The 14,586-nt window shown below is 34.4% G+C and overlaps 1 pseudogene; it reads left to right on the forward strand.

The window, feature by feature from the left end:
- Positions 1–9,256: 9,256 nt before the first annotated feature.
- Positions 9,257–9,776, forward strand: LOC112590707 (uncharacterized; annotated as a pseudogene).
- The last annotated feature ends 4,810 nt before the right edge of the window (positions 9,777–14,586 follow it).

Consider the following 14,586-nt stretch of genomic DNA (forward strand, 5'->3'; position numbering starts at 1 on the left):
AGCTTTGTTACGTTTCAGATATGTAACAAAAGTCAGATATATAGCAGAAACATCTCTGTATATAACATTAAACATATATGTTACATATTCGACATAAAATGTTTACTAGGTTGCATTATTAAACAGTTGTTATCGCGTTCGAAATAAATAAAAGTTTAAAGTTTGTGGTTAATTGTTAGTTTGTTTGCCAACGTCATAAATTTAACTAGAGTAAATTATTTTGGTCGACAATTTAATTTTGATATGAATCGGTATTATCTACAACTGAGAGGATTTGACCGTAAGTGTATAAGTATGGACCGCTGCTCATAAAATTTATCATATCTTTGTAACCGCTGGATACCGCTGTTTCTACTTCTGTATAAACATTAATAAACATCCTACCTTTGTTTTGACAAAAGTACAACGTTGTGGCAGATCGTGAATTTTTTGTATGCCACGAAATAGATGATAGACAGTATATAAAATATAACTTATTTACATTTAATTGTTATGTGATATATATAAGACTTTCTAATATTATTTTCCTTGTAAATGAAAGTAAACGGATCAGATATTAAACAGGAAAAGTCATTTTGATCATGGAAACTTTTTCGAAGCAAAATCAGATATATCATTCTGAGGATTATAATCGTGCTATTTCTTACATCTCAATATATATAACTTTCATTCTACATATCTTCGTTATACAGTCGAATTCCGACATACTTTAACTACAATTGATTAATTTGGACCTTCTCGAAAATATACTGTAAAGGAGAACCAAAAATTACGATTTTCATTTTTTTCTATTTTGGCCACGTTTAACGACTTTCGGCACACTGTGCGACGTGCTCAAGTTTTGCTGCCCTTTTGCTGTCATATGATGATTGCACATCATGTTCAACTTTTGATGCGGTTTTGCTATCTCATTATGACAATAACATATGATTCAATTTTTGTGTATTCTTATCGGCATACTATGTTAGCAGGTCCTGTTATCATAAACTAAGCTCAATGCGAACGCAGTGGATGAGAATCTGCTGCAAATGCGTAATTAAGTATGCTAGCAATTTGCTGGCATACTGCTGTCATTTTGCTATTTGGGATAAACTGATGTGTATAGAGTTACAATAACTAAATTGAGCAGAACACTAACAGAAGTGGCATTTTATCATTCATATCAGTTTATTGTAAGTATCTCGAAAATAAGTCGAAATTCAAACACATGTCGAATTTTTTAACCGTATCAGCAATTTCAAGCTAATTTTGACATCCGCGACATCATTTCAACATCATTTTGATATTAGCTTTCTCACTGGGTAAAGCGCGGCCCGCTTGATGCACTGACTGTTGCCAGCGCGCAGCGAGGGGAAGAAAAATGCGCTGTTACTTACAAGTAACAAGTTATTTACAAGTACAAAATACATTTTGCCGCTACTCATTTTATCTCGTTGCTCGTACATTTTGCCGCACGCCGCTAACGGTTGCTGGATCGATTGGGCCGATTGCTTTTTATCGTTGTCTAACTGAGACGTTCAATTACTACAATATCAATGTTCGATAAACTATGTTTATATAAAACATAGTTTATATACATAGTTTATATAACATAGTTTATATAAAACATAATTGATATACATAGTTTATATAACATAGTTTATATAAAACATAACTAAAATTATGTTTGGAAGACTCGAGATGTCTTTTCACAATTGATATTCATACTTGCTGCAGTTAGTCTTTAGGCTTTTTAACTAATTCAACTATTCTTCTGACATCATCATTTTGATGATATATTTCTAATCCAAATACGAGATTACGTAAAATTAGGGTTACGAGCAATTTGAATAATTTGGTTACTGGTCGTGGTCCCCAATAAATGAGTTGCTTAACCGTCTTTTTTCCCAGAGTACTCATCCATTATAACTCAATTGGTTAACTCAACGCCTCAGTTCACTCACGCCGACAGTGCGCTCCTTTGCATATTCTCATCCTTGTAGTAATCATAGTTTCTTTATAAATTTATCTTTTTATGCAATTTTTCTCCCACGAGTTACCGAGAATTTGAGACTGATATCCCATCGTATCAGCAGAGTAACCATCTCCAAAAGGATTACTCAATTCCTTTGTATTCACACAACATTTTCTGCCTTAATTGCCTACCAATTAATCCACCAAACCGGGACTGATCCATGATGGCTGATGGCAAAAGATGATTCGTAAACGTTTAAATTTAGTCGTCCAATCAACCACGATAATAAATCTATCAGTTCTTACTTTATCTTGTAATTTAATGTACGCAAAATGCCTGATTATATTTCGAACGAAATTGTTAATATTATTCTGGTACTTGGAGAATGCCATAATAATTATCGACAAGCAGCGATATTGTACTGTAATCGATTTCCTCATAGACGACATCAAAATCATTGTATGATTTCCAGGCTTGTATTACGTCAACGGTAACATCAATGTCAAAAACGACAAAGACGTTATATTAACGTACCAGAAAAGAATAATCTAACAGTACTTGCAATATTGGGAATGATAGCTATTAATCCACGCGTGTCAACAAGGCAAATTGAAAGAGAATTAGATATTTTGAAATTAATAAGTCACAGGATCTTGACCACTCATAACTTCCATCCTTACTATATCATTCTGACACAACAATTAACATTCAATGATTTTTAACAACGATTAGAATTTTGTAAGTGAATACAAATAATGTTAAATCGTGATCGAATATTTTTCAGATTTGTTTTATTTAATGATGAAAAAACTTTTCACAACACTGAACAATTAAATCGGCACAATTCTCACTATTGGTCTGTTGAAAACCCACATTATGGTATCGAGAAGTAAATCATCAACATCGCTGGAGCCTCATTATATGGTGTGGCATATTAAACGGAAACCTTATCTGCCCTTATTTCTTTAACGAAAATGTAATTAATAGTAATTATTTACACTTTCTCTAACAAAGATTGCCGGCATTGCTTGAAGATATCGATCTGGACATAAGACAACGTATGTTCTTTTAACAGAACGGTGCGCCTGCGCATTGGAGTAGAAGAGTCAGATACCATTTAGATCTCACATTCCCAGGTAGATGGATAGGACGCGGTGGACCAGTGTCATGGTGTCCTAGATCTCCAGATTTATCAAGTCCAAATTTTTTTTATGGGGATACTTGAAAAACGTTGTGTACACTTAGAGGCAGGTATGGTGTTTCTCGGCGGCGTCGTATACGCCTGTGAACCAATTGAAAACGATGACAGACATATACGCAGAGCGTACTAAACAGCGCAAGAAAAGCGAAGAAGGAGCGAAGAAGAAATGATGGGAGGTGTATCGATGTTGCATCCTTATCGCACGATCGAGAGAGAAAGCATTACCAGACGTGGTACGGTTAGTGGTGTCCCCAATAGCTGTCTCATTCACCCTACGCTTGAATGCAGGGAATATGAGTGAGACAGCTATAGGGACACCTCTATGGGTGTCTCACTCGCTCTAACAGCCATGTATTGCGCTTTCCTCTTTTTTTTCCTTAGCAGAAATGCCGATTAAGGAGAGAATCCTCTCTGTAAGTCAAAAAAGGCTATTTTCACAAATTTTTTTTGGGAAACTAAGCGGACGATTGATTCCAAAATTGGTAGAAATAATAATATATATTTAACTGATAAGAATGAATTTTTATAGTGTTATATGAATAATAATATAGCAGATACACAAAAAATAACGTGACGTGTTTAGACGCGCGCCGTTTCACAGCTCCCATAAAATCTCGAGATACGACTGGGACAAAAACGCAAATAAGATAATTAATCTACGAACTTGTCGCTATCGTCTGAACTAAGGAAATAAAAAATGAACTATTTTTTATTAATTTTAGGGCATTTAAAAATTATATTTAAAAAAGAGAAATCGACAGTTTTATGTTAAAAATATTTTATTTGCAAGAAAACAATATTTCATAAAATTTACAAAAAAACTTATTTTATGCCGTAAGATATGTCAAATTATATAATTTTTTTAGACGCTCGAATACGTCTTTACTTTTGAAAAGACGGCGGGAAGCAGAGAGAATAAATGCAACATCCTCCTTACAATACTACTTAAAATATAGTCTCTGCTCTTAAAAATAACAAAAAAAAATTAGGAGACTTTTAGTAATAAAAAATAATTTCAATAATAATAACGCTATACAACATCTCCTGAAACCAGAGAGAAAAAACCTTCTTTTATATAAAAAGGTTGATCAATCAACTTCAACATGTAGTTACATATTCGAAGCATGCCTCTCTATCATGTGAACTAGTGAAATTTAAAAATATTTATTTTTTATATTTATTTTTAATGTAAAACTGTCGATTTTTATGGCGAGTTTTTAAATATAATTTTTAAATGCTCTAAAATGATTGAAAAAGTAGTTCGTTTTTTATTTCCCTAGTTCAGACGATAGCGACGAATTCGTAGATTAATTATCAACAACTAAACAAATCTTACTAAACAATCTTACTTGCATTTTTGCCCCAGTCGTATCTCGAAATTTTATGGGAGCCGTGAAACGGCGCGCGCCTAAATGCCATCACGTTATTTTTTGTGTATCTGCTACATTATTATTCATATAACACTATAAAAATTCATTCTTCTATCAGTTAAATATACAGAGTCATCGAAAAGTATCGGACCCCCCTAATATCTTCAATTAGAATGCATTTTGGAGAAAAGGTCCAATAGCAAAGTTGTATGGTTTCAAGCAGGGAGTAAGATGATGACCTTGACTTTGACCTTGACCATGTCCTTTAAAGTCATTTTAAGGTCAACCTTCTTTTTTTAAATGGAACTTCAAACATTTTATTACATATTCTTATAGCTTATCTCGAGAGCTTTCCAAAACACTATAACAAAACATTTTTTCATTAAGTACTTTTTGAGTTATAAAGGTTTGAAGTTAACAATTTTTGACACCAAATGTAAAATATCTTGTAAAATATTATTTAATTTTCAGTAATCATAACCTTAATAGTTTTGTGCGCGAAATAATGAGACTAATTAATTGGTTTAAAGAAAATACATTAATCGAAAAGTATCGGCTCCACCTAATATTTTCAGTAAAAATGCATTTTGGAAAAATGTCCAATAGCAAAGTTGTACGGCTTGAAGTGGTTATGCTAGTAGGCTATAGCGGAAAACTGCCCGAAGGTGATCGAATGCGTGATGTCTGAAGGCGTTAGCAGGAATCTGCCCGAAAGCGTTGGCGGGGCCGATCTTTATTGTCTCACTCTCGCAGGCACCAATAGTAATACAAGCTCTTGAGCAAACAATGCGGATCACTGATTTGAATCTTTGATGAAGTACTGTCTTCTTCTTAGCGAGCAGCAATCACCTCGTGGACGAAAACGAACAGCCCCAAAAATTGTTTCTGTAACAAAAGAAGCCATTGCGCTTCAATTGATTGTTCCAAACATCTTCATTTTATTGCCAATAGCCCAGAATTTTTTCGTAAATATTATTAATTGATCTATTAGATTTTCAGTTGCTCAACGAGCTTTTTGCTAGTGCTGGTTGAAATAAACAAATCGATAGTTGGACCAACACTTAATAATTAGTATTTTTCTCCACATAATTATTTAGAACAATTTCCTATCACTTACCTGATTAATTCTTCTTTGCTCTAATTAAGAATGGCAGAGCTTTCTGAAAGAGATCGAATAACACTGTTAATGATGCGAGGATGGGGAGATCAACAAAGAGGGTATAAAACAGTAACGCGATTATTTAATGAAAATTTTCGGAATGAAAATAATAGAATCTCCAAAAGTACTGTAATCCGTTCTATTCAACGTTACTATTCAATGTTTCGAGGACATTGGTAGTGTTAAAAGCCGCCCAAGATCTGGTAGACGTAAAACAACAACAAATAATGATAAGGCATTAGATGTTTTACAGTCTTTCATTGAAAGTCCCCACATTTCCATTAATCGCGTTGCACAAGAACACGAAATCGGTCATGCATCTGTCAGTAAAATTCTGAAATTGAATAAATGGCATCCACACAAACTCCATTTGGTCCAAGAGTTGTCCGAAGATGATTTTGATAGACGCATCGAATTTTGTGATCTTATGATGGAGATGATTGTCGACGATTCTCTATTACTTAATAATATTGTTTTCTCTGATGGGGCAACATTTTAACTGACTGGAAATGTAAATAGACACCATTGTAGATACTGGAGTGATGTTAATCCTCACTGGAAAAGAGACAATCATACCCAATATTTACAAAAAGTTAATGTATGGGCTGGTATTCTTAATGGTAGGCCAGTTGGCCCTTTCTTCATTGAAGGCAATTTGATAGCACAAGTATACACAGTCATGCTTCGCGAACAAATTGTTCCAGCTATTCGAGACATAGCTATGGAAATATGGATGAAATTTATTTCCAACAGGATGGAGCTCTACCTCATTATGGTGTCATTGTCCGTCAATATTTGAATGAGGTCTTTCAGGAGAGGTGGATATGGCGAAGGGGTCATATTGAGTGGCCACCTCGGTCTCCGGACTTGACCCCACTTGACTTTTTTTTGTGGGGTTACTTGAAAAGTAAAGTTTATGCCACCAAGCCTTAAGATTTAGATCATTTAAGAGGGAGAATAACTCGAGAGATAGAACTAATACCGCAGGAAACGTTCTGAAATGCGGTTTCAGCTGTTTATAACAGATTGGCACATTGCCAGGCTGCTGAAGGGCAACAATTTAAACATTTGTTGTGAATTGTTTGGTACAATTGAATATTTTGCCCAAGCTAACCAACTGGAATGAAATTCGCCTTAATTAGTCGGAATCATACACCAATCTTGCCTTAACTAGGCGGAATCACACACCACTCTTGCTTTAACTGGCCGGAATCACACACAACTCTTGCCTTAAGTGGTCGGAATCACACACCACTCTTGCCTTAACTGGTCGGAATCACACACCACTCTTGCCTTAACTGGCCGGAATCACACACCATTCTTGCCTTAACTGGTCGGAATCACACACCACTCTTGCCTTAACTGGTCGGAATCACACACCACTTTTGCCTTATCTGGTCGGAATCACACACCACTCTTGCCTTAACTGGCCGGAATCACACACCACTCTTGCCTTAACTGGTCGGAATCACACACCACTCTTGTCTTAACTGATCGGAATCATACACCAGTCTCGCCTTAACTGGTCGGAATCACACACCAGTCTTGCCTTAACTGGCCGGAATCACACACCATTCTTGCCTTAACTGATCGGAATCACACACCACTCTTGCCTTAACCGGTCGGAATCACACACCACTCTTACCTTAACAGGTCGGAATCACACACCACTCTTGCCTTAACTGGCCGGAATCACACACCACTTAACAAATTGTTAACTTCAAACCTTTATAACTCAAAAAGTACTTAATAAAAAACTGTTTTATTATAGTGTTTTGGAAAGCTCTCAAGATAGGCTATAAGAGTATGTAATAAAATGTTAGGAATTCTATTTAAAAAAATAAAGTTGACCTTGAAATGACCTTAAAGGACATGGTCAAGGTCAAAGGCAGGGTCATAATCTTACTCCCCGCTTGAAACCATACAACTTTGCTATTGAACATTTCCTCCAAAATGCATTCTAACTGAAGATATTAGGAGGTTCTGATACTTTTCGATGACCCTGTATAAGCAGTAGTACAAGCTAGTGTCGCAGTAAATCCATCGTTTCACGAGATATCATTTGTGAGCGCAAGTTTATAAGTACATATTGCTTTCTCTCTATGCATCTATTTAAAACTTCTTTTAATACATTCTTTGTTAAATGTATTGTATAATATAATATAAGTATTTATTACTAACTGATATTATTATTTTATATTTATTATTACATATCTTGTCACTCTCTATTTTATATTATTGGAATTGCAATAGTTTGTCGAGTTATCGATAATGTGATAATATACGGAAAAATGGAGCGAAATGGAGCAAGAGTTAAATTATATATTATATATAATAATGATTAATAATCAAAGAAATTTTTACTAATTTGAAGAAAAAATATATGTAGTTATTTCAATTTTAGAATATCTACATACGTAAATATAGAGCTGTCTTTGTGTTTTCACGAGATTAATTTATTCTGGATTCACTACATATATTTGACAGGGAGAAGAAGCGGCATCAGGATTAACATAAGAAAATCACTGCATTAATTATAAAGTGTGTTTTATTTTATATATTATTTTATATATCATGGTTCGAGAAAAATATTTCATTTCAATATTTTTCAGAATGATGCAATTTAATCCCTTGAATGTTATAATATTACCCTATACAACTTTCACTGCTCTTAAGTTTCCACAAAGTCCGATAACTCCAAAAGAAATAGAAGTGAAGGAGAAGATTGAATATTTGTTAAAAGAAATAGAAAATGAAGAGGAATTTGAAATAAAAGAGAAAGAAACTTTAGATTTTTACAATATATATGAAGTTCCAGAAGCGGAAAATATTGATTTATTAGAGAAAAATGAAAGAAAAGAATATCTCCCGGAAGAAGTTATTTGTAGCTCGGTTGAAATAGGAATATCAAACGATTATAAAAGGCAAGCTGTGGAATACTGGAAGAGCGGTAAAACAGGACCAAGATCGCTTGAAGGAGTTAAAACAAGATACAGAAAAGTAACATCGATGCGACAATTACGACGATAGGAGGACCAAATCAGTGCAGGTGGCAGCAAAGATGAAAAATTAAAAAGAATTTCTGAATATACAATAAACCATTTTAATGAAGCGCTTGAAAATAGAATAATTATTCATGACATTGACATTACTCGATGGGCTTCTCGAGCACAAGAAGAGGAAAATGTGATAGGATTCAAAGCTTCCGAAACGTGGGTAAAAAGATTCAAAACTTCATATGATATCGTCTCTCGAAAAATAACAAAATTTGTAACAAAAAAAATCATTGTTATCGAAAACAAATTTAGAAGATAAGTATAATACATTTATTGAAAATGTAAAATATTATATTGAATGATACGGCGTAGACAATGTTTATAATTCGGATCAGAGTGGATTCCAACTTGAATTTCACTCTGGTCGTACTTTATTCCAAAAAGGTCTAAAAAATATAGAAGCTATAACACAATTTACATCAGCAACCACACACAGTTACACTATACAGCCGACTATTTCTGCAGATGGTAGACTATTATCGCCTCTTTTCATCAATTTAAAGGAAGAAACAGAAACATTCGGTCCTAGAGTAAAAGAAACTATGTTCAAAGCACCTAATATTTTTGTTACGGCTTCTAAATCAGGCAAATTAACATCGAATCATATAAAAACTTGGTTGAAAGAAGTATTTTTCCGAATGTTGGCCCACAATCCGCATTATTATTAGATTCTTGGAGTGGACAATATCCCAACATAATTGAAGAGACGAGAACAGATTTTGCAACAGATATTGTTTTCCTAACAATTCCAGCCGGTGCAACAGGAAAAATACAACCATTAGATGTATACGGCTTCCGATTATGGAGAAATTTTATTAGGCATTTTTCTGATACTGTTATGTTATTAAATCTTGCAATTGATCTTCATGCTAGAAATAATATATTGAAATTGCAATCATTAACGCATCATCAATTCTCGTCGCCCAGATTTCAAAATTTATTTAAATATGCCTGGTTTAAAAGTGGATATATACAGACTAGACCAACAGAGTTTCAAACACCGATTGAATTTTGCTTCCAAAGTGATTTAACATAAAATGCGATATTTGTAACCAAAATACCATAATTACTTGTTCTTGGTATAAAAAATCATTGTATATGACACATTTTTTCCATTATCATCACTTTTGCAACGAATATGTACCATAAAAATAATACAAATTCATTATTCGCGTGCGTGTTCATATGCAAATTGTGTACTGTTTCTTTATTACATATATTGTTAAATATATATTATTGCCAGTATTATTCTTCCACAATTTATTATATTATTCCTCTCTATCCTGTACTTCTACATTATTATTCCGTAATTAGTATCAAGCTCTTCGTTATATATTGTTTAGTAATTGTTAATGCTGTGTTTATTTTGCATTCAGGTTGGTCGAACGTGCAAGTGTAGAGAAAAAAGTCTTAGTTAAATTTGAGTATGACAATTTTAATCCTTATTAGTAGAGTAATCCTCAAACGAAAAAGAGCCATGTTGCTAGTGAAGATTGAAAAAAGGTACAATTGACAGACGTATCGATATTGCTATTGTTTACAAAGTGATATAACAACATATATCTAAAGGTAAACAAAGAAATAGATGTAGTAGATAGTTATCACTAAGAGAAAAAAGAGAGAAAAGAGAAACGTCGTGAAACGTCCTCACCACCTCGCCCCGTAGGGAGTTCACAGGCGAACCTGAGGAGAGAGAGAGAGAGAGAGAAAGAGGAACGTTGATTGTCGTCCTCACCACCTGACCCCGCAAGGGATCACAGGCGTACCTCAGGCTTGAGAGAGAGAGAGAGAGAGAGAGAGAGAGAGAGAGAGAGAGAGAGAGAGAGAGAGAGAGAGAGAGAGAGAGAGAGAGAGAGAGAGAATAAAATAGAGACTTTCACCTCTATCTTGTTGCGTGAGATAAGTACTATATGGCCGAGAGAGATAGCGAAAGAGAGACTCACAACCTCTTTCGTGATGCGTGAAATAAGTACTATATGGCCGAGAGAGATAGCGAAAGAGAGACTCACAACCTCTTTCATGATGCGTGAGATAAGTACTATATGGCCGAGAGAGATAGCAAAAGAGAGACTCACGACCTCTTTCTATCTCGATATCCAACCAAACACCTCCTGATCAGGATTCATATCACCATAAACGAAAAAGAGTAATCTATAACGCACAGTCTAATCATTAACGTGAAGGTTTCTTAAAACTGATATCTAGTGGTAAAGATAATGCGCAGTTCATATCGGATTTTTACTCGAACTAACCCGTCTCGAAAAGAAGTTCTCAAGCTTCTAGATTGGACTCTCCCTCTTTTTCTCTGACGTGCGTACGCTTCTTCTTGCATATGCGACGCCTAGGTGGAAGAGCTTAAACTGCGATCTCCAGTAATTCCGGCGTCGGTATCTCGAGTGGTTTCTCTTGACGTAACAGTGTTATATTTTCATATCGCACGCTTGCTCTTTCTTGCAGTGGTAATAGAATCTGTGTTTCCTTATTTTATGTATTACGACTTTATTTCAATTCGTCTTGATCGTGTGTCGACTTGCTATTATAATAAACATACTTATTTCAAGAAATATACAAATATACATTGGAAATTTCTGTACAAATAGCGACGCTGCACACGCATTTGCTACTGTTGCCATATATGCACATTTATCTGTACTCACTGTTTTTCTTTGTATAATACATGGCATATTACAATTAATTCGTTTCCATCTTGCAGTAGGATAAATTATGCACAGATAGTTATTAAGCATACTGAAGAGAAAGAACGCCACGTAACAGTACCTACCTACTCGCATAGTGCCTACCACGATGTCATCGTACTGTTTTTCTAAAACTTGAATCGAGGAATCATACTATTATTATATATGGATGGTTACGGAATTCAATGTTTTTTAATTTTTGTTCTTACAAAATTTTTGAAATTTGCGAAAATAATGAGTGGATGGGGGAGCGGGGAGTGTAAATTTGATATTTTGAGAAGTTTGAATTAACAGGTGCAAAGAGCATCAAATACTGTAAAACTCTTATATTTACTATGTTTTCATATCTTCCATATTTTAGAAGATATTTGATAAAAACTAAAAAGTCCGTTTTTTTCAAGGGATGATTTCAACCCCTAAACCTCGAGATAAGCACATATAAAAAAATACGTGTCTAATATTTTTTTATCCTCTACAACATATCCAATGCCCTTTCAAATCGATGAGGGACGCCCCCGACCGTTCCCTTGTAAGTGCATGAAATTTCGAAACTTGAACTGCCGCCATTTTTAATGGGGGGTCATAGCGACTTAAAATTTTAAGGGTATGTTTGTTATGAAAAGACCTTTCAAATGAGCCCCCACTCGACCCTTAGTCCAATTTAAAATTTTCAACCCCCTTTTATCCCCGCGTACCAGGGGGTAGAGAATGATCAGTATCCATGTCATAGGGTAGCTTTTTTGAAAAATCAAAATACGTGTTTTACCGTTTTTTGATATTTTCATTTTTACAAAAATTATTTAAGGGTTTCCACACTTTTGACAAACTCAGTATATATATTGTCTGGCATTACTACTTGTAGCGCCATCTAACGGAGAAAGGTATGCAACTGGGCATTTTTTGAACGACGTTTCTTTCGTAATGAAAATTTAGGGATTCTGATTTTATATTAAAAATTCTCGACTTATAGTGTACGTAGGAAAAAAATAAAGACAGTTTTATCATGTAAATCGACCCTAAGGAATCGATTGAAGTTACTTAGAACTTGATCAGATTAGCCATTTGAGCGGTACGATAATCTTGCCTCGGATCAACTAAGTGCTTCGCGTAAAGAGACACGGCCGGTCTCGCGATCCGTGCGCGTTACTTCGCTCTCGCGTGCACTTGGCGCGAGACACTACCGTGTCTCTTGATGTGTTTGTTTGAACTTCATTTTCCCTTCATATTGCACATATTCCTGTCGGTACTTCTAAGTACCAACTATATAATTAAACACTGTAAAAAGTATTTTCCTCTTTCCTAAAGTTATTCTGCATCAAAATTTGTCTAATGATGCAAAAATACAATTAAAAAATTGCTGGTTAATAAATTCAGGATATAAAGGGTTAATGTAACTTCTCAAGATGAGAATACTCCTATTTCAAAATTAACTGTTGAAAGAACTGTAAGGCGATTTGAAAAAACAGGGAGCGTTAAAAATCGTCTTGAAACAAAAAAGCCTGCCGCAGCAACAAATGAAGAAAAGGCACCGGATGTGTTACAATCATTCGTAAAGAATCCACAAACTTCTATCCGCAGAACTGCTTAAGAACATGAAATAAATCCTATGTCTGTGCATAAGATATTAAAAAGGAATAAATTTCGCCCTTACAAAATACGACTTGTTCATAAACTAAACGAAAACGATTTTGATCGATGTGTTCAGTTCTGTGAGACTATAGCGAAAATAGATGTAGAACCTAACTTTTTTATCTAACAGTCTTCTCAGATGAAGCAATGTTTCAATAAAACAGTATTTTTAATAGACATAATTGCAGATTATGATCAGATACGAACCCTCATTGGATGTGGGAACATAATATCTACATAAATTGAACGTTTGGGTAGGAATATTAAATAACAGATTAATAGAACCATTCTTTATTAAAGACAACTTGACAGCCCATTCATATGAAGACATACTGAAAAAACAAATTGTCCCTGTAATCAGCGCGATCGTTGGTGAAAACTTTCAACAGGGTTTCAACAGGATGGTGCAGCACCGCATTATGGGCGAAACGTATTTATCTAGACACAATTTTTCCTGAATGGTGGATAGGGAAGAGAGGCATGATCGAGTGACCAGCTCGGTCACCGAATTTCACACCTCTCGACTACTTTCTCTGGGGTTATCTGAAAGATCAAGTATATAAAACTAAACCTCGGAATTTAAATGATCTACGAGATTGGATTCTTGATGAAGCGGTACTTATACCTAATAAATACATAGAAGATGCTATTTCAGGTTTTTATCATCGATCAGCGCATTATCAAACAATGAATGGTAAACAATTTGAACGTTTGATACATTAATCGCGCTTTCAATTGCTAGTTCTCCTTTATGATCATCTTGCCTTAGCTGGCTGGATACTTCTTTGATCTTGCCTTGACTGATTGGATATTTCTTTGATCTTGCCTTGGCTGGTCAGATACTTCTTTGATCTTGTCTTGGCTGGCTGGATACTTCTTGGATCTTGTCTTGGTTGACTGGACATCTTATCATAAAAAGCTTGATAACTTCGAAACGGCTTACTCGAAGTAGAAAAAATTATAATGCTTTGAAAAGGTCTGAAGAAGGGCTACAAGAACGTGTAATAAAAAATAGGGAGTTCTATTTAAAAAATTCAAGTTGATCTTGTCCTGACCTTGCTATTTAAGGTAAAATTCATAATGTCAGTAAATAGATCTTTTGAAAACTTATAATTTTTATTTGAAATATTTTCTTCTAAACTGTTTAGTTTTTGCGATATTTCACCGTCCCGGTACTTTTTAAACATTCTGTATATGTATATTACTTGAATAACACAATCAAACAAATAACGCAATCGAATATCTTATATGATATGCATATTATTTGGATAACATAATCTTAATAAATAACGGTACTTCAAAGCCATATTGGCATACTTTATTATATGCATTGATTTGTCCGAAATAATCAAGTTGAACTTCAAGTTCACGAACTTTTATTGAAAGTAAATTACATTAATCTTAACAAGAAGGCAAATAGCAAAAATTGTTTTTAATTTTTTTAATATTTAAATATTTAAATATTAAAATTTTTTAAATATTTTATTTGTGTGAAATAGAAAAGAGGGAAAAAGATGCGTT

This window comes from Harpegnathos saltator, unplaced genomic scaffold (assembly GCF_003227715.2).
Source record: "Harpegnathos saltator strain DR-91 unplaced genomic scaffold, Hsal_v8.6 scaffold138, whole genome shotgun sequence".
NCBI classification, from domain to species: Eukaryota; Metazoa; Arthropoda; class Insecta; order Hymenoptera; family Formicidae; genus Harpegnathos; species Harpegnathos saltator.